The sequence below is a fragment of the Oncorhynchus kisutch genome, unplaced genomic scaffold, assembly GCF_002021735.2.
Source record: "Oncorhynchus kisutch isolate 150728-3 unplaced genomic scaffold, Okis_V2 Okis07a-Okis12b_hom, whole genome shotgun sequence".
Lineage (NCBI taxonomy): Eukaryota > Metazoa > Chordata > Actinopteri > Salmoniformes > Salmonidae > Oncorhynchus > Oncorhynchus kisutch.
The window spans coordinates 9,283,914-9,311,020 of NW_022261984.1; the positions used below are offsets into that span (position 1 = coordinate 9,283,914).

The following is a 27,107-nucleotide window of genomic DNA, read 5'->3' on the forward strand; positions in this document are numbered from 1 at the left end:
AAAGGGGTACCGGTACAGAGTCAATGTGGAGGCTATATACAGGGGTACTGGTACAGAGTCAATGTGGAGGCTATATACAGGGGTACCAGTACAGAGTCAATGTGGAGGCTATATACAGGGGTACTGGTACAGAGTCAATGTGGAGTCTTTATACAGGGGTACTGGTACAGAGTCAATGTGGAGTCTTTATACAGGGGTACTGGTACAGAGTCAATGTGCGGGTCACCGGTTAGTTGAATTAATTGAGGTAATATGTAGGTAGAGTTAAAGTGACTATGTATAGATTATAAACAGAGAGTAGCAGCAGGGTAAAAGAGGTCTGGGAAGCCCTTTGATTAGCTGTTCAGGAGTCTTATGACTTGGGGGTAGAAGCTGTTGAGAAGCCTTTTGGACCTCGACTTGGCGCTCCGGTACCGCTTGGTGAGTGGTAGTGTTGCTTTGTTGCTTACTTAACAAATAAGGAATAATCCAAATGTGAATATATAAAATTAAGATATTTTAATTAGAATACAGCCGTAGATAGAAGTCAACGATCAACATACAACTGATGTCTGTCCTAAGATGTGAACAAAAGAAAGACAGGATCTTCTATAGATCAAACCTCATGGTGTCAAACCCTGCACGTGCAGTTTAAAGACCCGGTTATTCTAAACACAAGGTTTCTGAGAACCTGTCTCAGCGGGATGTAAATCTGCCCTGGTTTCAGAGAAAAACAGACACTGTCTCTCTGTGTCTCGCTGTCATCCACAGGCCCTTTTCTCACCTCTTCTCACAGACGTGGGGCTGCGGGTTTTGGCAGAGAGCTACACACAGAGAGGCCTCCAGCTCTAAGTCATTCCAACGTATTTACATTGTGGATAATGTGTGTTATGTTTTATGTTTCCTTGTCAGCCACCCATCTCTGCTTTGTCAGTCTAGAAAGGCCCAGTGTCTTCTGGGTGAGGCTGTCAGGCAGATCTGAAAGAGAGACACACAAAGTGACAGTAAGTATACAGGTCAACAACATGTCTGTGTACATCTGTTGGTGTGACTGAGCATATAAAACAGAATTCTGAATTACAATTTTACAGATGATTACAAAGTTTGAAAGCAAAGTTGACTTATCAGTATGCTGCTCTCTCGGGAACTAGAGTGAGGCACCCAGATATGAGGCTAGCGCCGTTAGCATTAGCTAGCTAGCAGAGACAGCATGTTAGCTATGAAAGTATCTATCCAGCAACAATGTCGAGGTCAAAAACGAAAGGAACAATGAATCAAAGAAGCGAAATGTCGGGAAAAAATGTTGCAATTGAACGGCCCAGACACGAGACGTCTGTGGCAGGGTCTTCAGGCCATCACGGATTACAAAAAGAAAACCAGCCACATCACAGACACCGACATCTTGAGACACCGACGTCTTGCTTCCAGACAAGCTAAACACCTTCTTCGCCCGCTTTGAGGATAATACAATGCCACTTATGCGGCTCGTTACCAAGGACTGCGGGCCCCCCCTCTCCTTCTCCTTGGCCAACATGAGTAAGACATTTAAACGGGTTAACCCTCGCTAGGCTGCTGGCCCAGACGGCATCCCCAGCCGCGTCCTCAGAGCATGGACAGACCAGCTGGCTGGGGGTTTACGGATACATTCAATCAATCCCTATCCCAGTCTGCTGTCCCCACGTGCTTCAAGATAGCCACCACTGTTCCTGTTCCCAAGAAAGCTAAGGTAACTGAACTAAATGACTATCGCCCCGTAGCACTCACTTCTGTCATCATGAAGTGCTTTGAGAGACTAGTTAAGGATCATATCACCTCCACCTTACCTTCCACCCTAGACCCACTTCAGTTTCCATACCGCCCCAACAGGTCCACAGACTATGCAATCGCCATCACACTGCACATGCCCTGTCCCATCTGGACAAGAGGAATACCCATGTAAGACTGCTGTTCATTGACTACAGCTCAGCATTCAACACTATAGTACCCTCCAAGCTCATCACTAAGCTTAAGGCCCTGGGTCTCAACCCCGCCCTGTGCAATTGGGTCCTGGACATTCTGACAGGTCGCCCCCAGGCGGTGAAGGTAGGAAACAACATCTCTACTTCACTGATCCTCAACACTGTGGCCCCACAAGGGTGAACTGAAATGGTCCACCCTCACAGACAGCATGGTGACGAAGGCGCAACAGCGCCTCTTCAAACTCAGGAGACTGAAGACATTTAACTTGTCACCTAAAACCCTTAAAATCTTTACAGATGCACAATCGAGAGCATCCTGTCGGGCTGTATCACTGCCTGGGACAGTAACTGCACCACCCTCAACCACAAGGCTCTCCAGAGCGTAGTGCGGTCTGCACAATGTGTCATCGGGGGCAAACTACCTGCCCTCCAGGACACCTACACCACCCGATGTCACAGGAAGGCCATAAAGATCATCAAGGACAACAACCACCCGAGCCACTGCCTGTTCACCCCGCTATCATCCAGAAGGCGAGGTCAGTACAGGTGCATCAAAGCAGGGACCGAGAGAATGAAAAACAACTTATATCTCAAGGCCATTAGACTGTTAAACAGCCATCACTAACATAGAGAGGCTGCTGTCAACTTACAGACTCAAATCTCTGGCCACTTTAATAAATGGATTTAATAAAGGTATCACTAGTCACTTTAATAATGTTTACATACCCTACATTACTCATCTCATATGTATATACTGTACTCTATACCATCTACTGCATCTTGTTTACATACCCTACATTACTCATCTCATATGTAGATACTGTACTCTATACCATCTACTGCATCTTGTTTACATACCCTACATTACTCATCTCATATGTATATACTGTACTCTATACCATCTAGTGCATCTTGTTTACATACCCTACATTACTCATCTCATATGTAGATACTGTACTCTATACCATCTACTGCATCTTGTTTACATACCCTACATTACTCATCTCATATGTATATACTGTACTCTATACCATCTACTGCATCTTGTTTACATACCCTACATTACTCATCTCATATGTATATACTGTACTCTATACCATCTAGTGCATCTTGTTTACATACCCTACATTACTCATCTCATATGTATATACTGTACTCTATACCATCTACTGCATCTTGTTTACATACCCTACATTACTCATCTCATATGTATATACTGTACTCTATACCATCTACTGCATCTTGTTTACATACCCTACATTACTCATCTCATATGTATATACTGTACTCTATACCATCTACTGCATCTTGTTTACATACCCTACATTACTCATCTCATATGTATATACTGTACTCTATACCATCTACTGCATCTTGTTTACATACCCTACATTACTCATCTCATATGTATATACTGTACTCTATACCATCTACTGCATCTTGTTTACATACCCTACATTACTCATCTCATATGTATATACTGTACTCTATACCATCTACTGCATCTTGTTTACATACCCTACATTACTCATCTCATATGTATATACTGTACTCTATACCATCTACTGCATCTTGTTTACATACCCTACATTACTCATCTCATATGTATATACTGTACTCTATACCATCTACTGCATCTTGTTTACATACCCTACATTACTCATCTCATATGTATATACTGTACTCTATACCATCTAGTGCATCTTGTTTACATACCCTACATTACTCATCTCATATGTATATACTGTACTCTATACCATCTACTGCATCTTGTTTACATACCCTACATTACTCATCTCATATGTATATACTGTACTCTATACCATCTAGTGCATCTTGTTTACATACCCTACATTACTCATCTCATATGTATATACTGTACTCTATACCATCTACTGCATCTTGTTTACATACCCTACATTACTCATCTCATATGTATATACTGTACTCTATACCATCTAGTGCATCTTGTTTACATACCCTACATTACTCATCTCATATGTATATACTGTACTCTATACCATCTACTGCATCTTGTTTACATACCCTACATTACTCATCTCATATGTATATACTGTACTCTATACCATCTACTGCATCTTGTTTACATACCCTACATTACTCATCTCATATGTATATACTGTACTCTATACCATCTAGTGCATCTTGTTTACATACCCTACATTACTCATCTCATATGTATATACTGTACTCTATACCATCTACTGCATCTTGTTTACATACCCTACATTACTCATCTCATATGTATATACTGTACTCTATACCATCTACTGCATCTTGTTTACATACCCTACATTACTCATCTCATATGTTTATACTGTACTCTATACCATCTACTGCATCTTGTTTACATACCCTACATTACTCATCTCATATGTATATACTGTACTCTATACCATCTAGTGCATCTTGTTTACATACCCTACATTACTCATCTCATATGTATATACTGTACTCTATACCATCTAGTGCATCTTGTTTACATACCCTACATTACTCATCTCATATGTATATACTGTACTCTATACCATCTAGTGCATCTTGTTTACATACCCTACATTACTCATCTCATATGTATATACTGTACTCTATACCATCTAGTGCATCTTGTTTACATACCCTACATTACTCATCTCATATGTATATACTGTACTCTATACCATCTAGTGCATCTTGCCTAAGCCACATGGCCATCGCTCATCCATATATTTATATGTATATATTCTTATTCCATCCCTCTACATTTGTGTGTCAGGTAGTTGCTGAGAAATTGTTCGATTACTTGTCAGATATTACTGCACTGTCGGAACTAGAAGCACAAGCATTTGGCTCCACTCACATTAACATCTGATAACCATGTGTATGTGACCAGTAGAATGTGATTTGATGCAGTGCCTCCACCTAATAAGTAAAGATATGTATTTACTGACTTCGGTCTATGGTGGAAAAATGGCTGTCATGTTTATCTAGTGTATCTATGTATTTAACTAAAGTCTGTTATGTTTATCTAGTGTATCTATGTATATAATTAGTCTGTAATAATGTTTATCTAGTGTATCTACGTATTTAACTAAAGTCTGTTATGTTTATCTAGTGTATCTATGTATTTAATTAGTCTAATAATGTTTATCTAGTGTATCTATGTATTTAACTAAAGTCACATGATGTTCTGATGAGACTTGCTCCCTCTGCTAGAACACTTCCCCTTTGTCTACATGACTGACTCATGGTTCCACATCCTGTTATTTAGCAGTAGACTGAACTAAGCTGTGAGAGACGAGCAGGACAAATGGTTGTGGTTCTCTTGAGAAACAGTGTTGAGACATTGAGCACTGAGAAATGGTGTGACATTTCTCAACAAGACCTCACCACAAAAGTCACAATATGGAAAGATGAACATTTCTTTACAGAGGAGATTATATATCATTTAATTTATTAGCTTACATCAATTTTTGTTTATCTCAATCCCTCAGTTCCATAGGTCAGGGTCAAACTGAGCTGAGCCAATAGTGGAAGAGGTTACTGGTTGACTTGACTATATTCAGTTGACTGTATGTTACTATGTCAGCCCTCTGTCTTTTAACACCTCACGCCCTTTCTCTCACCCCCCCCCCCCCCTCTCTTGTTCTCTCTCTTCCTGACATGTAGCATCAGGCCTGTTGATCTTGACTCAGCTCATAGACCTCTATCATCTACACCCCTCCCTTCTCCTACTCTAACATAACACCAATATAATATATAATACATAATATATGATCTCATTCATTTACATAGAGACAGAAACAATCAATCATTGACACACTGAATATACAACAGTCAGATGCAGGACACCATCACCAATGTTCCCTCTAACTTTCTCCGTCACTGAGCAGATTTCAGGTCTTCCAGTGTGTGTTTACTGTGAACACAGAGGCTGTACCCCCTTTAACTTACAGTTAACAGTGGACAAGTGGGCTACTGTGGCTATTTGGTCATAATGTAGATCTACCAGAGTGACCTACCATCAAAAACTATGGAGAAAATACATCCCATAACATTTTAACATGTAAACAGCTGTATGTCCCAAAATACAACACTGCCCCTTTAAGACAAATAGCTTTTTACTGACTGGATTTTCTGCCGCACCGGTCTGTGTCGAGTACAGGATGAGTCGTGCCAATGCAATAGAATCCTACTCCGATGCGTCCTGTCTACAACATCTCTTACATAGTTGGTTTAGTTTCGGTTTGTTGCAGTGAAAGTGGATAATATCCCATGTATCACGTTTACCACAATAAAGGGACACGTTGGTGTTAACAGGGAAAACTCTAGAACAGTCGTCACCAACCTTTGAGTCAAAATGCAAGCCGAGATCTACCAATCAGCTTTTCTTTTTAACGCGACTTAAAAAACGTACGCCTATACAACATTAACCAATTAAAAACATTACTGTAGCAATGAGTTTTGTGCAGTAAGCTACAGGCCCAATACATTATCACCGTTTGACGGAGAAGTCAGTCACTGGCCGCGGACAGCATTTGGTAAACTAACACACCTCCTCCCTGCTCCGTTTTCAGCTCCGTCAGCAATGTGTCGACACACAGTTAATTTAGCGATCTCAGTTCATACAATGCACACATTATTTTTAACTCCCTTCAGTAACAATATGGTAAAAGGATGAGGCAGAAAGTCATTCATGTTTTATTCATGTGACGTTTATTGTACTTATCAATGTTTTGGAGTAGCGCTCTGTGTGATTGTTTCTATTCCTCTCTCGGTCTCTGTAACTTCCGGGTTTGCTGGAATAAGGACGCGAGATTCTTCTTCTATGGTATAATTGCGTTCGCAACAATATGTTCATTCCGCCACCTACGTTTCAGGTGGATAATACGTCTCCAAACAGGATAAACATTTAATCAACAAAAATAAAATGACAAATTCCATACAAACTATCATGTTAATTAAAGTAAATCAGCCTGCTTTTATATTTGAATCAGGTCCCAGGCTCAGAAGGATCCTGTGATGAGGGACATTTCCTGGTGACAGTCGTCCTTCAAGTCCTTCTGCCATTAAGTCTTGGAGGCCCAAAAACTTCTCGGCTGCAGTTATAATGATTTCCAACTTCTTGGACACTTCTGCAGTACAATTAATAACTGTGGCTGTAAATGTTACAAAAACCACCTTCTCCACAATAAGTGTTTCCAGATCACTTGATTGACGTACAACATTTACAACTGGTTGTGGTTCATCCACCTCCATCTCTTCTTCAGAACTGTGGCCTCTTTTCCCTTCAACTCTCTTCATCACCTCCACATAGGAGACTTACTGTACAGCCCTGATCCTTGACTCCTCAACCTCTTTCACCCTAACAGGGTACATCCCTGACCGCTCTGCCTGTCCTGACTCTGAGCCCACCTGCCTGACCGCTCTGCCTGTCCTGACTCTGAGCCCACCTGCCTGACCACTCTGCCTGTCCTGACTCTGAGCCCATCTGCCTGACCACTCTGCCTGTCCTGACTCTGAGCCCACCTGCCTGACCTCTTTCACCCTAACAGGGCATTCTGGGAAATCAGGAATATGAAACTTCTGTCACTTTTTACACGAACGCTCGTATGGCGTATCTTATATATCCCAACTTTACATATAGTGGTAAATACTCATCAAACACCAATAATACTGATTAACAGCTACATTTTCCATAGGGGTCAATGATACAGATTAACAGCTACATTCTCCATAGGGGTCAATGATACAGATTAACAGCTACATTCTCCATAGGGGTCAAACAGCTACATTCTCCATAGGGGTCAAACAGCTGCATTCTCCATAGGGGTCAATGATACAGATAAACAGTCCGAGATATCAACACCATTCCACTCCTGGTTACTATGACTAGACCATATAGACACCATACCACTCCTGGTTACTATGACTACATGATATCAACACCATACCACTCCTGGTTACTATGACTACACCATATCAACACCATAACACTCCTGGTTACTGTGACTATATGATATCAACACCATACCACTCCTGGTTACTATGACTACATGATATCAACACCATACCACTCCTGGTTACTATGACTACATGATATCAACACCATACCACTCCTGGTTACTATGACTACACCATATCAACACCATAACACTCCTGGCTACTGTGACTATATGATATCAACACCATACCACTCCTGGTTACTATGACTACATGATATCAACACCATACCACTCCTGGTTACTATGACTACATGATATCAACACCATACCACTCCTGGTTACTATGACTACATGATATCAACACCATACCACTCCTGGTTACTATGACTACATGACATCAACACCATACCACTCCTGGTTACTATGACTACATGATATCAACACAATACCACTCCTGGTTACTATGACTACACCATATCAACACCATACCACTCCTGGTTACTATGACTACACCATATCAACACCATACCACTCCTGGTTACTATGACTACACCATATCAACACCATACCACTCCTGGTTACTATGACTACATGATATCAACACCATACCACTCCTGGTTACTATGACTACATGATATCAACACCATACCACTCCTGGTTACTGTGACTATATGATATCAACACCATACCACTCCTGGTTACTATGACTACACCATATCAACACCATACCACTCCTGGTTACTATGACTACATGATATCAACACCATACCACTCCTGGTTACTATGACTACATGATATCAACACCATACCACTCCTGGTTACTATGACTACATGATATCAACACCATACCACTCCTGGTTACTATGACTACACCATATCAACACCATACCACTCCTGGTTACTATGACTACACCATATCAACACCATACCACTCCTGGTTACTATGACTACATCCACAATTCCACACCTTCTTCAACATCCTCCTGACTTCTAAAGGTTCCAACTGAACATCCATTTCCATCGAAAAACCTTCTCCAACAAGCAACGATTCATCAGGCTCGTTTTCTTCAATATGGGAGCCCTTTTTGTTCCATTCTTGGACTTTCAACTTCAAAATACATTTCTGCTTCTGCCATCTCACGGTCCTCCTCCTCCTCTCCCTCTCCCTTTTCCACACCAAGGACCAGAGCTACGGCATTCAGGCTGGCTTTGTAGTGCCTGTTCCAAATGACACGTTCATGTGAATGGGTGTATTGGAAGACACCATGTCAGTAGCGAAGGGTTTATGCAAAAGTATTATATATGCAAAGGTTCAAGTGAGATAATTGGTGATATCTTTAGCTGAGGAAGAAAATGTAGGCTTTGATCTTTGTAATGGCTTAATTAACGATTTGGGTATGTTCTGATGGGAGGGGCTTCCCCAAAAAAGGAGCCTCTCAGTTCAAAGGGGAGCTGTTGATGGGGGGGGGGGGGGGTTCAGTTTAATACAAGCTGAAGTTTCAGTAAAGGTTTTCCTATTCTACACGACACACCGTTCCTAGATGGTGCCTGTAGAGATGGCAGCTTCGCTTCAAGTCCTTAGGAAACTGGGCAATGTATTTAGATATGAACAGATATCTCGATTGAGGATAATGTCAGTATTTAGCTACGTTATTGTTCCTATTAACAGATATCTTGTGTCCTAACTAACCATGTGTCACTACTGTTGTTCCTATTAACAGATATCTTGTGTCCTACCTAACCATGTATCACTACTGTTGTTCCTATCTAACAGATATATTGTGTCCTACCTAACCATGTATCACTACTGTTGTTCCTGTACTATATAAACACTGCTAATCCAACAATAGTGTTAGATGTCTGTACTATATAAACACTGCTAATCCAACAATAGTGCTCGGTGTCTGTACTATATAAACACTGCTAATCCAACAATAGTGCTAGGTGCCTGTACTTGGTCTACTATTATCCTACGGAACAGTACAGCTTGGGTTGGTCTACTATTATCCTACTGAACAGTACAGTTTGGGTTGGTCTACTATTATCCTACTGAACAGTACAACTTGGGTTGGTCTACTATTATCCTACTGAACAGTACAGCTTGGGTTGGTCTACTATTATCCTACTGAACAGTACAGCTTGGGTTGGTCTACTATTATCCTACTGAACAGTACAGCTTGGGTTGGTCTACTATTATCCTACTGAACAGTACTGCTTGGGTTGGCCTGTAACAAGTAATTAAAGAGTAAAAAGTAATTAAAGAGCAGCAGTAAAATAACAATAGCAGGACTATATACAGGTCAGTACCTGGCTCTCCAGAGAAGACAGGCTATGTGCACACAGCCCACAAAATGAGGTGGAAACTGAGATGCACTTCCTAACCTCCTGCCAAATGTATGACCAGTTAATTCATATTGTATTTTGTAGTCTGTCCAAAAATTAAATAACACAAGACTGATCTCAGTTAATTCATACTGTATGTTGTAGTCTGTCCAAGAGGGGAATCACACAGACTGATCTCAGTTAATTCATACTGTATGTTGTAGTCTGTCCAAGAGGGGAATCACACAGACTGATCTCAGTTAATTCATACTGTATGTTGTAGTCTGTCCAAGAGGGGAATCACACAGACTGATCTCAGTTAATTCATACTGTATGTTGTAGTCTGTCTAATAATTAAATCACACAAGACTGACTGCCTGTAATTTTATTAAAAACATTCAATTGATTACATGGCAGTTTAGAGACCAACATCACAACAATAATCTACTTCATAATCAATATCATAACATTTATAATCAATAACATCATGAGAGGTAAACAACAACAAACCCCTTTATTAAAAAATGTTTCAACATACAAAGAATGAACAGATGATTATAATAATACCTGGACTAATAATGGAAACACTTCGAGATAAAGAATCTAAGAGACACTAAATAAGATAAAGAATCTAAGAGACACTAAATAAGATGAAGAATCTAAGAGACACTAAATAAGACAAAGAATCTAAGAGACACTAAATAAGATAAAGAATCTAAGAGACACTAAATAAGATGAAGAATCTAAGAGACACTAAATAAGATAAAGAATCTAAGAGACACTAAATAAGATAAAGAATCTAAGAGACACTAAATAAGATAAAGAATCTAAGAGACACTAAATAAGATGAAGAATCTAAGAGACACTAAATAAGATAAAGAATCTAAGAGACACTAAATAAGATAAAGAATCTAAGAGACACTAAATAAGACAAAGACAAAATCAATGCATTCTGGAACAAAATCACTCAGATGTAATTGAGCTTCTCTCAATTTAAAAAAAATTATTATTCTTTTTTTAACCTTTATTTAATCTTTATTTAAAGTCAGTTAAGAACAAATTGTTATTGTCAATGACGGCCTAGGAACAGTAGGTTAACCTTTCGGTTACTAGTCCAACGCTCTAACCACTAGGCTACCCTGCCGCCCCACATGTTACCAAAACCCCATGTTACCAAAACCCCATGTTACCCAAAACCCCATGTTACCCAAAACCCCATGTTACCCAAAACCCCATTTTACCCCATTACCAGAACCCCATGTTACCCAAACCCCATGTTACCAAAACCCATGTTACCAAAACCCCATGTCTACCCAACCCCATGTTACGAAAACCCCATGTTACCCCAAACCACATGTTACCCAAACCCCATGTTACCAAAACCCCATGTTACCCAAAACCCCATGTTACCAAACCCCATGTTACCCAAACCCCATGTTACCAAAACCCCATGTTACCCAAAATCCCATGTTACCCAAAACCCCATGTTACCCAAACCCCCATGTTACCCAAACCCCATGTTACCCCAAACCCCATGTTACCCAACCCCCATGTACCCACCCAAACCCCATGTTACCAAAACCCATGTTACCCAAACCCCATGTTACCCCAAACCCCATGTTACCCAACCCATTACCACCATGTTACCCCCAAACCCCATGTTACCCAAAAACCCCATGTTACCCAAACCCCATGTTACCCAAAATCCCCATGTTACCCAAACCCCATGTTACCCAAACCCCATGTTACCCAAACCCCATGTTACCCCAAAACCCCATGTTACCCAAACCCCATGTTACCCAAAACCCCATGTTACCCAAAACCCCATGTTACCCAAAACCCCATGTTACCCAAACCCCATGTTACCCAAAACCCCATGTTACCCAAACCCCATGTTACCCAAACCCCATGTTTCCCTGGTCGTAAAAACCAAACTAAATGAATAATGGTGGTTGCAGTCACTCCTTTTAGATTTCTTCCAAGGTACTAGAAAGAGAAACTAATTCTGAACTTGTTATTAAAATTCAGCTTCATTCTACTCCTACTCCGTCCCCTGGGCTGCTCTCTCCTCTCCCGGTCCAGCTTCAGCTCTGGAGCTCAGAGAGACCATCTCCATGGCATTGACATAAAGATCCATGTTGCTCACCCTATTCACTCTCTTCTGCCTCCTGGTGGGCTAGGGAGACACAGCACCAACAACAGTCAGACATTTACTCTCTAGTATCTCCATTCTCTCTCCCTCTCTCTCCCTCTCCCCCTCTCCCTCTAGTTTAAATGACTTGTAACGTCTGAGTAAATGTCTTTACCTTGTAGTACAGGTAGGAGGTGGTGATGGCTGTCAGTAGGATCAGCAGCACTACAACGTGTCTGATGATGAAGGCTGGCAGAGGAGAGGCTGCAAACAGAAACACCTTTGATGAGGGGACTGATCATCATCACATAGATCTGTGGGAAATCTGTCAATGACAAAGTTATAAGTCTGGTTCCTGTTCAGTTACCTGTGATGGTGAGGGAGAGGAGCTCACTCTCAGAGGAGAAGTTATGAGAGAAAACATAATTGTCATAAACACATCTGTAGTTCCCTTGGTGGGAGTCATCTGCAGCAGGGAAGAGGAAGGCAGCAGAGTGATTGACAGCTGGCTGGGTCTGGGTTCTGTTGGAGCTGGTGAACGTGAGGAGGAAGGAGCCTCCTGGGTACTGTGGCTGAGTGGAGCAGGTGATGGTGAAGTTGTAGCCCCTGAACATCTCGGGCCCCTGGTGGCCCCTGAAGACCCCTCCCATTGGGTCAGTCAGGAAGATATCAGGCTGGACCAGGAGATCTGTAACAATAAAAGAGAACAAGAAAAACCTCTTCAACTAGTTTCCTATAGATATGACAATAACATCAGCATGTAACAGTGCCAGCCACCCTCCCTCACAGGGCAACATGAGTAGTGGGCCTACAGTCACTGAGACAACATATGTTGATATCAGGCTGAAGCAGGACATCTGGAACAAGAGGAGAGAAAAAGAAAACGTAGCTCCTCAACTACTTTCCTCATTTAGATGTGACAATAACATGACATGTGACAGTGGTAGTGAGTAGAGACGTTCACTGAGATAACACTCAAATACAAAAGCATTCTGGGATATTTAAGTTGTATTTGATTCCTACTTGACTGAGTGATCTATTTAGTAAAGCAGACTGACAAGTTAAACAGTCATCATGAGAGGTGCAGAGGAAGTTGTATGAATGAAGGAAATCAGTTGAATATAATTATAATATGTTGTTATTACCTGAGCAGATCACTGTGAGTCCAGGGCGGAGATAATAACTTCTGGAACACTCCCTCAGTGAAGACTCAAACCCAGAACAGGAAACTCTAATCCCTCTAGTGGTGTTTCCAAGTAGTTCTGAAACAGTGGAGCCACAACCCAGCTGTCTACACACTACTGCAGCTACAGCCTTCAAGCCAGAGGTTGATCCCACAATCCTCCACTCTCCCTGGTCGTACCGCTCCACTCCACCAGCACAGCGACTGCCTCCTCCCACCAGCCTCACATCATCAGGCTCTGAGAAAAGAAAAGAGAGAGACAGTAATCTTACTATTTTCTCACTAAAACACACCTATATTGTCTCTCATATTCTTCACTCCAGGTGAGAAACAATGTTGATTGAGTGACAAACTGTTTCTTACCTGAGCAGGTGAGTCCAACAGCATTACCAGGTAGGCAGGTGTTGTTTTCTCTGTCTGAGGTGTCACAGTCCAGGAGAAGGGACTCTTTGCCTTTACACTGGAACTCTTTATCCCAGGTCTGACCCTCACCTTCTCCATAGAGCCCCCCCTGTAGAGCTGCAGGAGCCCCACAGCCAAGCTCCCCACAGACTACCTCTGCATCCTGCCGGTCAAAGTCAGCTTCACACACTGAGGCCCAGGACTGATAGGACTTCACCTCCACTCTCCCAGAGCAGAGACCAGCTCCATCCACAAGCCGCACAGACTCTGGAGAAAAAGAGTTGGTTGAATATTCAATCAGTTTTGTTGATGACACTGTCAAGGACTAAACACAAATATGTTGGATAAAAGATAGTAGTTTGCTATGTTTGATACTGTAAGAGGTAGAAATGGGATCTCAGACTCAGGATCAGGTTGGGAATAATGCAGGCAGGAGACAGGAATAAGTTCACTTCACTTTATAGAAAATAAACAGCTGGACATCCATCAGGCAGCTTCACTTCAGTACCATCTGAACTACAATGATCTGCCCATGAACATCTCCCATAAACCAATATGACAAACACAAATATAATGTTTAAATACATCTGACATCTCTCCCTCTATTTAAATGAAATAAAAACACATAAAACATGATACATGGTAATATTGTATAATGTATAAATAAATCTCTCAATATGACCAGTCTCTTACCTGAACAGGTCACATGATGATAATATCCACCATTACAGAAACCACGTCTTCCTCCTCTGTCACACTGTCTAATAGAAGACTCATCTCCACTACAACCAAATAGTGTTACTCCTATTCTTCCATCTTCAGTCAGAGGTCCTCCAGATTCAGATACAGGATTCCCACAATCCAGCTTTCTACACACAAACTTAATCTCTCCCATCATTCTCCACCAACTAAAACATACACCTGACCACTCTCCTTCATTGAAGGCTTCCACTGTCCCAGAACAGGAAGTGGTCCCATCCACCAGTCTGACTGAGTATTCAGCTGTAAACAGCAGAGAGGAAAACACAGTGGTGAGGACAGATGATGACAGTGATTCTGTTATTCTAACAGCAGTGATGCTTTGTGGTTGACAAGTATTAGTAGTTCCATAAAACACTACTTGTTATTGGGGTTTAGAATGGTTTGTATGGACACATGAATTTCTCCATGTGGGATAATAAAGTTGACTAATATTGAACTGCTATAATCACTGGAGATTTATACTCTACCTACCTGGTGGTCTGACGCTTTGAGCCTGGAGATCTGAGGAGAAAGAGAGAGACAGAGAGATAGAGAGAAAGAGAGAGACAGAGAGAGAGAGAGAAACAGAGGAGAAAGAGAGGAGTCAGAGGAAAAGCGAGACAGAGGTTAAATGAACATCAACATGACCTTTCATGATGTGATGGGGAAGACAGGCTTATCGTTGGTATGGTGCAACAACACCCATGTGTACATACACTATATATACAACAGTATGTGGACACCCCTTCAAATGAGTGGATTCTATTTCAGCCACACCCCTTCCTGACAGATGTATAAAATCAAACACTCAGCCATGCAATCTCCATAGACAAACATTGGCAGTAGAATGGCCTTAATGATGAGCTCTGTGACTTTCCCATCCCTTCTCCCCCTCTTCTCCTCTTCTTCCCCTCTCATCTCCTCTTCTCTTCTCTCCTCTCCTCTCATCTCCTCCCCCCTCTCCTCTCCTCTTCTCTTCTCTTCTCTTCTCTTCTCCCCTCCTCTCTCCTCTCCTCTCCTCTTCTCCTCTCCTCTCCTCTCCTCTCCTCTCCTCTCCTCTCCTCTCCTCTCCTCTCCTCTCCTCTCCTCTCCTCTCCTCTCCTCCCCCCTCTCCTCTCCTCTTCTCTTCTCCCCCTCTCCTCTCCTCTTCTCCTTCTCTTCTCTCCCTCTCCTCTCCTCCCCCCTCTCCTCTCCTCTTCTCCCCCTCTCCTCTTCTCCTCCTATCCTCTTCTCCCCCTCTCCTCTTCTCCTCCTCTCCCCTTCTCCCCTCTCCTCTCCTCTTCTCCCCCTCTCCTCTCCTCTCCTCCCCGCTCTCCTCTCCTCTTCTCCTCCTCTCCTCTTCTCCCCTCTTCTCCCCCCTCTCCTCTTCTACCCCTCTCCTCTCCTCTCCTCTCCTCCCCGCTCTCCTCTCCTCTCCTCTTCTCTTCTTCTCCTCTCCTCTTCTCCTCTTCTCTTCTTCTCCCCCTCTCCTCTCCTCTTCTCCCCCTCTCCTCTCCTCTTCTCCCCCTCTCCTCTCCTCTCCTCTTCTCCCCCTCTCCTCTCCTCATCTCCCCCTCTCCTCTCCTCTTCTCCCCCCTCTCCTCTCCTCTTCTACCACTCTCCTCTCCTCTCCTCTCCTCTCCTCTCCTCTCCTCTCCTCTCCTCTCCTCTCCTCCCCGCTCTCCTCTCCTCTCCTCCCCCCTCTCCTCTCCTCACCCCTCTCCTCTTCTCCCCCTCTCCCCTCCTCTCCTCTTCTCCCCCTCTCCTCTTCTCTCCTCTTCTCCCCCTCTCCTCTCCTCTCCCTCTCCTCCCCCCTCTCCTCTTCTCTCCCTCTCCTCTTCTCCCCCTCTCCTCCTCTCCTCTTCTCCTCCTCTCCTCTTCTCCCCCTCTCCTCTCCTCTTCTCCCCCCCTCTCCTCTCCTCTTCTCCTTCTCTTCTCTCCCTCTCCTCTCATCCCCCCTCTCCTCTCCTCTTCTCTTCTCCCCCTCTCCTCTTCTCTCCTCTCCTCCCCATCTCCTATTCTCCCCCTCTCCTCTCCTCCCCCCCCTCTCCTCTCCTCTTCTCTTCTCCCCATCTCCTCTCCTCTCCTCTTCTCTCCTCTCCTCTTCTCTTCTCCCCCTCTCCTCTCCTCCCCCCTTTCCTCTTCTCTTCTCCCCCTCTCCTCCTCTCCTCTTCTCTCCTCTTCTCCCCTCTCCTCTCCTCTCCTCTCCTCTCCTCTCCTCTCCTCTCCTCTCCTCTCCTCTCCTCTCCTCTCCTCTCCTCTCCTCTCCTCTCCTCTCCTCTCCTCCCTCTCCTCTCCTCTCCTCTCCTCTCCTCTCCTCTCCTCTCCTCTCCTCTCCTCTCCTCTCCTCCCCCTCTCCTCCTCCCCCCCCCTCTTCTCTTCTCCCCCCTCTCCTCTTCTCTCCTCCCCCTCTCCTCCCCCCCTCTCCTCTACTCTTCTCTTCTCCCCCTCTCCTCTTCTCCCCCCTCTCCTCTCCTCTCCTCTCCTCTCCTCTCCTCTCGCCCTCTCCTCTTCTCTCCTCTCCACTTCTCTTCTCTTCTCCCCCTCTCCTCTCCTCCCCCCTTTCCTCTTCTCTTCTCCCCCTCTCCTCCTCTCCTCTTCTCTCCCTCTCCTCTCCTCTCCTCTCCTCCCCCCTCTCCTCTTCTCTCCCTATCCTCTCCTCTCCTCCCCCTCTCCTCCCCCCCTCTCCTCTCCTCTTCTCTTCTCCCCATCTCCTATTCTCCCCCTCTCCTCTCCTCCCCCCCTCTCCTCTCCTCTTCTCTTCTCCCCCTCTCCTCTCCTCTCCTCTCCTCCTCTCCTCTCCTCTCCTCTCCTCTCCTCTCCTCTCCTCTCCCTCTCCTCTCTCTCTCTCGTCTTCTCCTCCTCTCGCCCTCTCCTCTTCTCTCCTCCTCTCCTCTCCTCCTCTTCTCTTCTCCCCCTCTCCTCTCCTCTCCTCCCCCCTTTCCTCTTCTCTTCTCCCCCTCTCCTCTCCTCTCCTCCCCGCTCTCCTCTCCTCTTCTCTTCTCCACCTCTCCTCTCCTCTTCTCCCCCTCTCCCTCTTCTCCCCCTCCCCTCTCCTCTTCTCCCCCTCCTCTTCTCCTCCTCTTCTCCCCCTCCCCTCTCCTCCTCCTCTTCTCCCCCTCCCCTCTCCTCTTCTCCTCCTCTGCTCCCCCCCCTCCTCTTCTCCTCCTCTTCTCCCCTCTCTTCTCCTCCTCTTCTCCCCTCCCTTCTTCCTTTCTCTCCTCCTCTTCTCCCCCTCCTCTTCTCCCCCTCCTTTTCTCCTCCTCTCTTCTCCCCCTCCCCCTCCTCTTCTCCCCCTCTGCTTTTCTCCCCCTCTACTCTCCTCTTCTCTTCTCCACCTCTCCTCTCCTCTTCTCCCCTCTCCTCTTCTCCCCCTCCCCTCTCCTCTTCTCCCCCTCCTCTTCTCCTCCTCTTCTCCCCCTCCCCTCTCCTCTTCTCCTCCTCTTCTCCCCCTCCCCCTCCTCTTCTCCTCCTCTTCTCCCCCCCTCCTCTTCTCCTCCTCTTCTCCCCCTCCCCTTCTTCCTTTCTCTCCTCCTCTTCTCCCCCTCCTTTTCTCCTCCTCTTCTCCCCCCTCTCCTCTTCTCCCCCTCTCCTCTCATCTCCTCTCCTCTTCTCTTCTCCACCTCTCCTCTCCTCTCCTCTTCTCTTCTCCCACTCTCCTCTTCTCCTCCTCTCCCCCCTCTCCTCTCCTCTTCTCTTCTCCCCCTCTCCTCTTCTCCCCCTTTCCTCTCCTCTCCTCTTCTCCCCGTCTCGTCTCCTCTCCTCTCCTCTCCTCTTCTCCCCCTCTCCTCTTCTCCCCCTATCCTCTCCTCTTCTCCTCCTCTTCTCCCCCCCCCCCCCCTCTTCTCTTCTCCCCCCTCTACTAGTCTCCCCCTCTCCTCTTCTTCCCCTCCCCTTCCCCCTCTCCTCTTCTCCCCTCCTCTCCTCTTCTCCTCTCCCCTTTACTCTTCTCCCCTCTCCTATTCTCCCCTCTCCTCTCCCCTCTCCCCTCTCCTCTCCCCTCTCTTCTCCTCCCCCTCTCCTCTCTTTTTCCCAGTCTCTCTTCTCCCCTCTATTCTCCTCTTCTCCCCCTTTTCCCCCTCTCCTCTTCCATCCCCCCCTCTCTTCTCCTTTTCTCCACCTCTCTACTCCCCTTCTCTCCCTTTCTTCTCCTCTCCTCCCAGTCTCTCTTCTCCTCTTCCCCCACTCTCTTCTCCAGTTCTCCCCACTCCCCTCTCCTCCCCCTCTCCTCTATTCTCATCTCTTCCCACCTCTCCTCTCCTCCCCCTCTATTCTCCTCTTCTCCCCAATTCTCCCCCCTCCCCTCTTCTCTTCTCCCCCTCTCGTCCCCCCTCTCCTATTCTCCCCTCTCATCTCCCCTCTCCACTTCTCCCCTCTCTTCTCCTCCCCCTCTCCTCTCTTTTTCCCAGTCTCTCTTCTCCCCCGTCTCCCCCTTCTCCCCCTTCTCCCCTCTCCTCTTCCATCCCCCCCTCTCTTCTCCTTTTCTCCACCTCTCTACTCCCCTTCTCTCCCTTTCTTCTCCTCTCCTCCCAGTCTCTCTTCTCCTCTTCTGCCTCTCTCTTCTCCTCTCCTCCCCCTCTCTTCTCCTCTTCTCCCCAATTCTCCCCCCTCCCCTCTTCTCTTCTCCCCCTCTCGTCTCGTCTCCTCTCCTCTCCTCTTCTCCCCTCTCCTCTCCTCACCTCTCTCTCCCACTCTCCTCTCCTCTCCTCTCTTATCCCCTCTCATCCCCTCTCTTCTCTTCTTCCCCTCCCCATTTACTCTTATCCCCTCTCCTCTTCTCCCCCTCTCCACGTCTCCTCTTCTTCCCCTCCCCTCCCCCTTTACTCTTCTCCTCCTCTCCTCTTCTGTTCTCCCCCTCTTATCCCCTCTCCTCCCCTCTCCACTCACTTCTCCTCCCCCCTCCTCTTCTCTTCTCCCCCCTCTCTTCTCCTCTCTTCCCCCCTCACCTCTCCTCACACTTTCTTCTCCTCTTCTCCCCAATGCTCCCCCCTCTACTCTTCATCTCCTCTCCCTTTCCTCTTCTCCCAGTCTCTCTTCTCACCCTCTCCTCTTCTCCCCTCTCTACTCTTCTGCCCCTCTCGTCTACTCTTCTCCCCTTCTCTTCTGACCCATTATTCTCCTCTTCTCACCACTATCCTTTTCTCCCCCCTCAAATCTCTTCTCCCCCTCTCTTCTCCTCTTTTCCCCTTCTCTTCTCCTCTCCTCTCTTCTCCTCTTCTCCCCCTCTCTTCTCCTCTCCTCCCCTTCTCCTCTGCATTTCATTCTGTACTCCAACATCTGCCTGGTATTCAAGATAACACACAACATTGCAGCACCACATTTGGTTTTCATCAACCTCAGACTTAAATATCAGTGTTCCAAGAACCTCCACCAGGGGAACTGTAGAATCCTCAAACGGTCCACTACCTACTCCCAAACTCACTTCTCATACAAACCAATAAAGACATGGAATGGTCTCACCTCAACATGGATCTAGTCCAATCAGACGTGTCTCACCTCAACATGAATCTAGTCAAATCAGACGTGTCTCACCTCAACATGGATCTAGTCCAATCAGACGTGTCTCACATCAACATGGATCTAGTCCAATCAGACGTGTCTCACCTCAACATGGATCTAGTCCAATCAGATGTGTCTCACCTCAACATGGATCTAGTCCAATCAGACGTGTCTCACCTCAACATGGATCTAGTCCAATCAGACGTGTCTCACCTCAAAATGGATCTAGTCCAATCAGACGTGTCTCACCGCAACATGGATCTAGTCCAATCAGATGTGTTCACACTGATATTGCGTGCTGCTACCTCCTGCCTCTCATATCCAGTGCGATAGAGTCAATGCACAGGGCTTCTTCACAAAATTGGATCTCAGGAGCGCTTACAACCTGGTGCGTATCCGGGAGGAGGACGAGTGGAAGACGTCATTTAGTACCACCTCAGGGCACTATGAGTACCTTGTCATGCCGTACGGGTTGATGTCTTCCAGGCCTTTGTAGAGGAGATTTTCCGGGACCTGCACGGGCAGGGTGTAGTGGTGTATATATCGACCACATTCTGATATACTCCACTACACGCGCCAAGTGTGTGTCCCTGGTGTGTGTCCCTTGGTCGACTGTTGGAGCATGACCTGTACGTCAAGGCTGAGAAATGTCTGTTCTTCCAACAGTCCGTCTCCTTCCTAGGGTACCGCATTTCCACTTCAGGGGTGGAGATGGAGAGTGACTGCATTTCAGCTGTGCGTAATTTGCCGACTCCCACCGCGGTAAAGGAGGTGCAGCGGTTTCTATGGTTTGCCAACTACTACCGGAGGTTTATCCAGGGCTTTGGTCAGGTAGCCAACTACTACCGGAGGTTTATCCAGGGCTTTGGTCAGGTAGCGACTCCCATTACCTCACTGCTGAAGGGGGGACCGGTGTGACTACAGTGGACGGCTGAGGTGGACAGGGCTTTTGGTCACCTGAGGGCTCTGTTTACCTCGGCTCCCCTGCTGGCTCATCCGGATCTGGGATAGGAGCCGTGCTCCCTCAGCGCTCGGGTACGCCACTAAAGCTCTGCCCCTGTACTTTCTTTTCGAAGAAGCTCAGCCCGACGGAGCGAAACTATGATGTGGAGGACCGGGAGCTGTTGGCTGTTGTCAAGGCTCTGGAGGTGTGGAGACATTGGCTTGAGGGGGCTAAACACCCTTTTCTCATCTGGAACTGACCACCACAATCTGGAGTACATCGGGGCAGCGAGGAGACGGAGCGGTCCATAGATCACTGATCATAGATCAGAGGAGCGGTCCATAGATCACACTCCCGAACTTCCGGCCTCTTGCCTGGTGGCACCGGTAGTGTGGGAGCTGGACGCGGACATCGAGGGGGCGTTACGTACAGAGCCCACAGTCCTTAGCCATTCCACAATGACCGTGGTCTCACCTGTCGGTGGACTTCCTCGAGGATCTTCCTCCCTCACGGTCCTGGTCGTTGTGGATCAGTTCTCTAAGTCCTGCCGTCTCCTTCCTTTTCCCAGTCTCCCTACGGCCCTACAGACTGAGGAGGCCCTGTTAACACACATCTTCCGGCACTATGGGGTGCCAGAGGTTATAGTGTCTGATCGAGGTCCCCAGTTCACGTCAAGGGCCTGTAGGGCGTTCATGGAACGTCTGGGGGTCTCGGTCAGCCTTACCTCAGGTTTTCACCTCCGCCATCGGGATTTCACCGGTCTGGCACTCGACCCGAAACCTGCCCCTCCGCCTGCCCTGCCGGAAGCTGGGCCCGCGGATTGTGGGGCCATTCAAAGTCCTGAGGAGACTGAACGAGATTTGCTACAGGTTACATCTCCCCCCGATTACCGTATTTACCCCTCGTTCCATGTGTCTCTCCTCAGGCTGGTGGTGGCTGGTCCACTCCAGGAGTCTGAGGTGCAGGTGGTTCCTCCACCCCCTCTGGACATCGAAGGGGCCCCGGTGTATGCTTTTCGAGCCATACTGGACTCAAGGCGTTGGGCGAAAGGCCTTCAGTACCTCGTGGAGTGGGAGGGGTACGGTCCGGAGGAGAGATGCTGGGTGTCGGTGTCGGTGGAGGACGTTTTGGACCCTTCGTTGCTGTGGGAGTTCCACCATCTCCATCCGGATCGCCCTGCGCGTCAAGGGGGGGGGTACTGTTAGAACTTCCACAGAAGCTGGTCCCACTCCTTGTTCGGGCAGCGACGTCACCGGCCTTCTAGCCATCGCCCCCAGCATTCTAGCCTTCGCCACCGGCCTTCTAGCCTTCGCCACCGGCCTTCTAGCCATCGCCGATCCACTTTTCATTTTCCATTTGTTTTGTCTTTGTTTTACACGCCTGGTTCCAATTCCAAATGACATGTTCATTATTGAACCCTCTGTTTTCCCCATGGTTTTTGTGGGTGCTTGTTTTATGTATGTTCGGTCTGTTACTGTGGACTCTGTATTTACAACACGTTATTGGAATATTTGAGTAAAGTTACATGTGTTACTCATCTCTACTGTCCTGACTCCTCTGCACCAGCTACCCAGACCATTACAGTAGGACTGTTAACAAAGTAGCTGAATTGTCAAAGACTGAGGTCACCCAAAGAAAAGTAATCCACAACGTTCTCTGGTAAAGAATTACAAATCTACCACTTTCATATAAACACCTCGATACACAGCAGAACATCTATACTGAATCCATCCACCAAACATCCTGATTTGTTTTAATGAACACTTTTTATGACACAAGAATAACCTTCAACTACAGTATATATGAAGGGATTATTGTCATTGTTACATTATATAGGCTACAGTAAGTTATATTCTTCCATTTTAAATAACAGGCTCTCCCTCCATCTACAATCATCAGGTCTGCTTGCAGATGAACAGAATGTCTTGGAAAGCCAGACCTTTAGACCTCATAGTTCTGTCCAATACATTGTGGATTTTTTTCATATTTATACTTTCATTACAAGTTGGGATTTAAATTGATGGACACGCCATGTCTCAGTGAAAAATGTATAACGGAGTATCTACCATTTCCATTACTATTTATCTAGCATACACACTCACACTCTTTTAAACATTATTATTTGGGAAAGTTATCAGGGGTAGTAACTAGCATCTTTCACACACACCTCATTGGCTAGGTTAGCTAGCTAGCTAACTAGCCACATTTAACTAGTAGTAACTAGCATAACTTATTTATCTAGCATCTCCTCCATGTGTCCAACCGCATATGACCACCTGCAAAAGGTACCTGCATCCGTATAGTTGCCTAGCTGTGTAAAAGGTACCTGCATCAGTATAGTTGCCTAGCTGTGTAAAAGGTACCTGCATCAGTATAGTTGCCTAGCTGTGTAAAAGGGACCTGCATCAGTATAGTTGCCTAGCTGTGTAAAAGGTACCTGCATCAGTATAGTTGCCTAGCTGTGTAAAAGGTACCTGCATCAGTATAGTTGCCTAGCTGTATAAATACAGATACACCTAGAGGGTATGGCTAAATGGGGTGTGTAGAAATACAGATAAACCTAGGGTATGGCTAAATGGGGTGTGTAGAAATACAGATAAACCTAGGGTATGGCTAAATGGGGTGTGTAGAAATACAGCTATACCTAGGGTATGGCTAAATGGGGTGTGTAGAAATACAGATAAACCTAGGGTATGGCTAAATGGGGTGTGTAGAAATACAGCTAAACCTAGGGTATGGCTAAATGGGGTGTGTAGAAATACAGATAAACCTAGGGTATGGCTAAATGGGGTGTGTAGAAATACAGCTAAACCTAGGGTATGGCTAAATGGGGTGTGTAGAAATACAGCTATACCTAGGGTATGGCTAAATGGGGTGTGTAGAAATACAGCTAAACCTAGGGTATGGCTAAATGGGGTGTGTAGAAATACAGATAAACCTAGGGTATGGCTAAATGGGGTGTGCAGTTTCTCGACATAAAGTACACTGACTTTGAGAAGGGACGTGGTGATTGGTTTAGCAACCGCGTGACGCAGCATGACAACGTGAACGTGATTGGTCAACAGTCTGCTGGGTGGGGTGTTATACAGGCACGCAGATCTTTAGAAATTGTAGGATCAATTGTAAAGTGTCACTCATGAAAAACGTTGTTGATCCCCTGCTATAATGTATATGAAGTCACCCTTGTGGAGCGGTTCGTATAGTGGACTATGACAGTGTCATTGTCTCATGTTCTTCCCACCTACATTGTTGCTCTGCATTCAGAGATGTTCCTAATGATGTCTGCACCCAGATCATGTTGTATTTGCCTGTCTGCATTATTCTCCAGGGAAAGGAAACATTCTGTGAACACTGAAGCATTGCATCAACAAGGTGGCTCTGATAATATTGAAACATTGTATAAATGAACGAGGCGGCTCGGAGAAACTGAAACATTTAGTATCAACAAGACAACTCTGATAATATTCACATTGCAACATAGTAGTCAACACGGAGGCAGCACGGGCCAGCTGGTCTGTCTGATATTATTGTGTTGAATACGCAGCATCTGGGTGCTCATTACATACTAAAAACAGCCCTACATCCACACTATAGATAAATAACTTAGCAATATTTAATGATGTTATGCCAGCAATATTGATCTGTTCATCTTTTAATTCAGGAAGATGGACAAGCAACACTGATGGAGTGAGAGGTGGAAATGCATTATACCAGAGGTAGGTAGACTACAGGTAGGGATTAGGATGCAGACAGAGCAACACTGATGGAGTGAGAGGTGGAAATGCATTATACCAGAGGTAGGTAGACTACAGGTAGGGATTAGGATGCAGACAGAGCAACACTGATGGAGTGAGAGGTGGAAATGCATTATACCAGAGGTAGGTAGACTACAGGTAGGGATTAGGATGCAGGCCCATAGAAATAATGTTATTTTGGGCTCCCTACAGAAGGGTTTATCAAACCGCTGATAGAGTACTGGACTGCTAGCTGGGAAATGGTTTTCCAAAGAGTAAAAGATTCAATTTAAATGTTTGAATTCTTGTATTTTTTGGGGGTCACTGCAGCACCCTCATCACGCCTACTTCCCTTGGCCTGTCCCCTCCCCTCCTCTCTCTCTCCACTACTCTCTCCTCTGTCCCCTCCCCTCCTCTCTCTCTCCACTACTCTCTCCTCTGCCCTCCCCTCCTCTCTCTCTCCACTACTCTCTCCTATGTCCCCTCCTCTCTCTCTCTCCACTACTCTCTCCTATGTCCCCTCCTCTCTCTCTCTCCACTACTCTCTCCTATGTCCCCTCCCCTCCTCTCTCTCCACTACTCTCTCCTATGTCCCCTCCTCTCTCTCTCCACTACTCTCTCCCCTGTCCCCTCCCCTCCTCTCTCTCTCCACTACTCTCTCCTCTGTCTCCTCCCCTCCTCTCTCTCTCCACTACTCTCTCCTATGTCCCCCCCCTCCTCTCTCTCTCCACTACTCTCTCCTCTGTCCCCTGCCCTCCTCTCTCTCCCCACTACTCTCTCCTCTGTCCCCTCCCCTTGTCTCTCTCTCCACTACTCTCTCCTCTGCCCTCCCCTCCTCTCTCTCTCCACTACTCTCTCCTCTGTCCCCTCCCCTCCTCTCTCTCTCTCCACTACCCCCTCCTTTCTCTCTCTCGTTCTCTCTCTCTTCCTGACATATAGCATCAGGCCTGTTGAGTTTGACTCAGGTCACATCTATGACGTGACAAACCTTTAAGCAGATAAGATCAGTTAAACCCACATAACAACAGGAAACACTGACGTTAGAAAAACTCCACAGGAAACTGCTGGCAGAGCAGCAAAGTTACACATATAGTGTGCTATAATATCACCTCTAACTTTCTACTGCTTCAGTTCACCTCTTATAAGGGTTTACTGGACAACTTGAATAAGGTCTGGATGTCTTATATTGAAAACAGTACAACTAAAGGAGTCTGTGTTGAAAAGATGTCCACTTCCTGTTTTCAATAGCTGCTGGGTTGTTCAGTCCTGCCCTGGGGGTCTGCTGTCCTGTGTGTTGTCACTCTGGCCTTGACCTAACACACCTGAAACCAATAATGAATGTTTCACTAAGACCCTAAAGCTGAGTGGGATGTGTTGGGTTGGGGCTCTGCAGGGCAGTGGACGCATAGGGACAGAACAGGGAGACCCAGCTATATTGTGTGGATGTTAAAGAGCTCTACAGGACGACTAGGTCATATGAGATAAATTATATGGAGGATGTAATGTAGTGTATATTGTGTGGATGTTAAAGAGCTCTACAGTTCTACTAGGTCATATGAGATGAATTATATGGAGGATGTAATGTAGTGTATATTGTGTGGATGTTAAACAGCTCTACAGGACTACTAGGTAATATGAGATGAATTGTGCTGTTTCTGTGTTAATGTATGTGCAGGTGTTTCCAAACCTTTCCCTTGGGATGAAAACAAACAAAAGGTAGGAATGAAATTGTGTTGGAGAGAGTTGAGTTATGTACTAGACTGGTGGGAGTCAGGGAGAGAGTTGAGTTATGTACTAGACTGGTGGGGGTCAGGGAGAGAGTTGAGTTATGTACTAGACTGGTGGGGACTGGAGAGAGTTGAGTTATGTACTAGACTGGTGGGGGTCAGGGAGAGAGTTGAGTTATGTACTAGACTGGTGGGGACTGGAGAGAGTTGAGTTGTGTACTAGACTGGTGGGGACTGGAGAGAGTTGAGTTATGTACTAGACTGGTGGGGGTCAGGGAGAGAGTTGAGTTATGTACCAGACTGGTGGGGGTCAGGGAGAGAGTTGAGTTATGTACTAGACTGGTGGGGACTGGAGAGAGTTGAGTTATGTACTAGACTGGTGGGGGTCAGGGAGAGAGTTGAGTTATGTACTAGACTGGTGGGAGTCAGGGAGAGAGTTGAGTTATGTACTAGACTGGTGGGGGTCAGGGAGAGAGTTGAGTTATGTACTAGACTGGTGGGTGTCAGGGAGAGAGTTGAGTTATGTACTAGACTGGTGGGGGTCAGGAGAGAGTTGAGTTATGT

General features: G+C 46.0%; 3 long non-coding RNA genes across 3 annotated transcripts; all 3 read right to left on the bottom strand.

Moving 5' to 3' along the window:
* Window positions 1-331: 331 nt before the first annotated feature.
* Window positions 332-7,619, bottom strand: LOC116360139 (uncharacterized). The gene is made up of 3 exons (XR_004206926.1): window positions 7,476-7,619; window positions 6,067-7,292; window positions 332-957 (listed from the first exon to the last, which is right to left on the bottom strand). It is a non-coding gene; the product is annotated as an uncharacterized LOC116360139 (long non-coding RNA).
* Window positions 7,620-12,974: 5,355 nt separating this feature from the next.
* Window positions 12,975-13,907, bottom strand: LOC116360137 (uncharacterized). Its single transcript, XR_004206924.1, has 3 exons — window positions 13,882-13,907; window positions 13,481-13,756; window positions 12,975-13,023 (listed from the first exon to the last, which is right to left on the bottom strand). It is a non-coding gene; the product is annotated as an uncharacterized LOC116360137 (long non-coding RNA).
* Window positions 13,908-14,138: 231 nt separating this feature from the next.
* On the bottom strand, window positions 14,139-15,203 carry LOC116360138 (uncharacterized). Its single transcript, XR_004206925.1, has 3 exons — window positions 15,154-15,203; window positions 14,614-14,922; window positions 14,139-14,187 (listed from the first exon to the last, which is right to left on the bottom strand). It is a non-coding gene; the product is annotated as an uncharacterized LOC116360138 (long non-coding RNA).
* Between the last annotated feature and the right edge of the window lie 11,904 nt (window positions 15,204-27,107).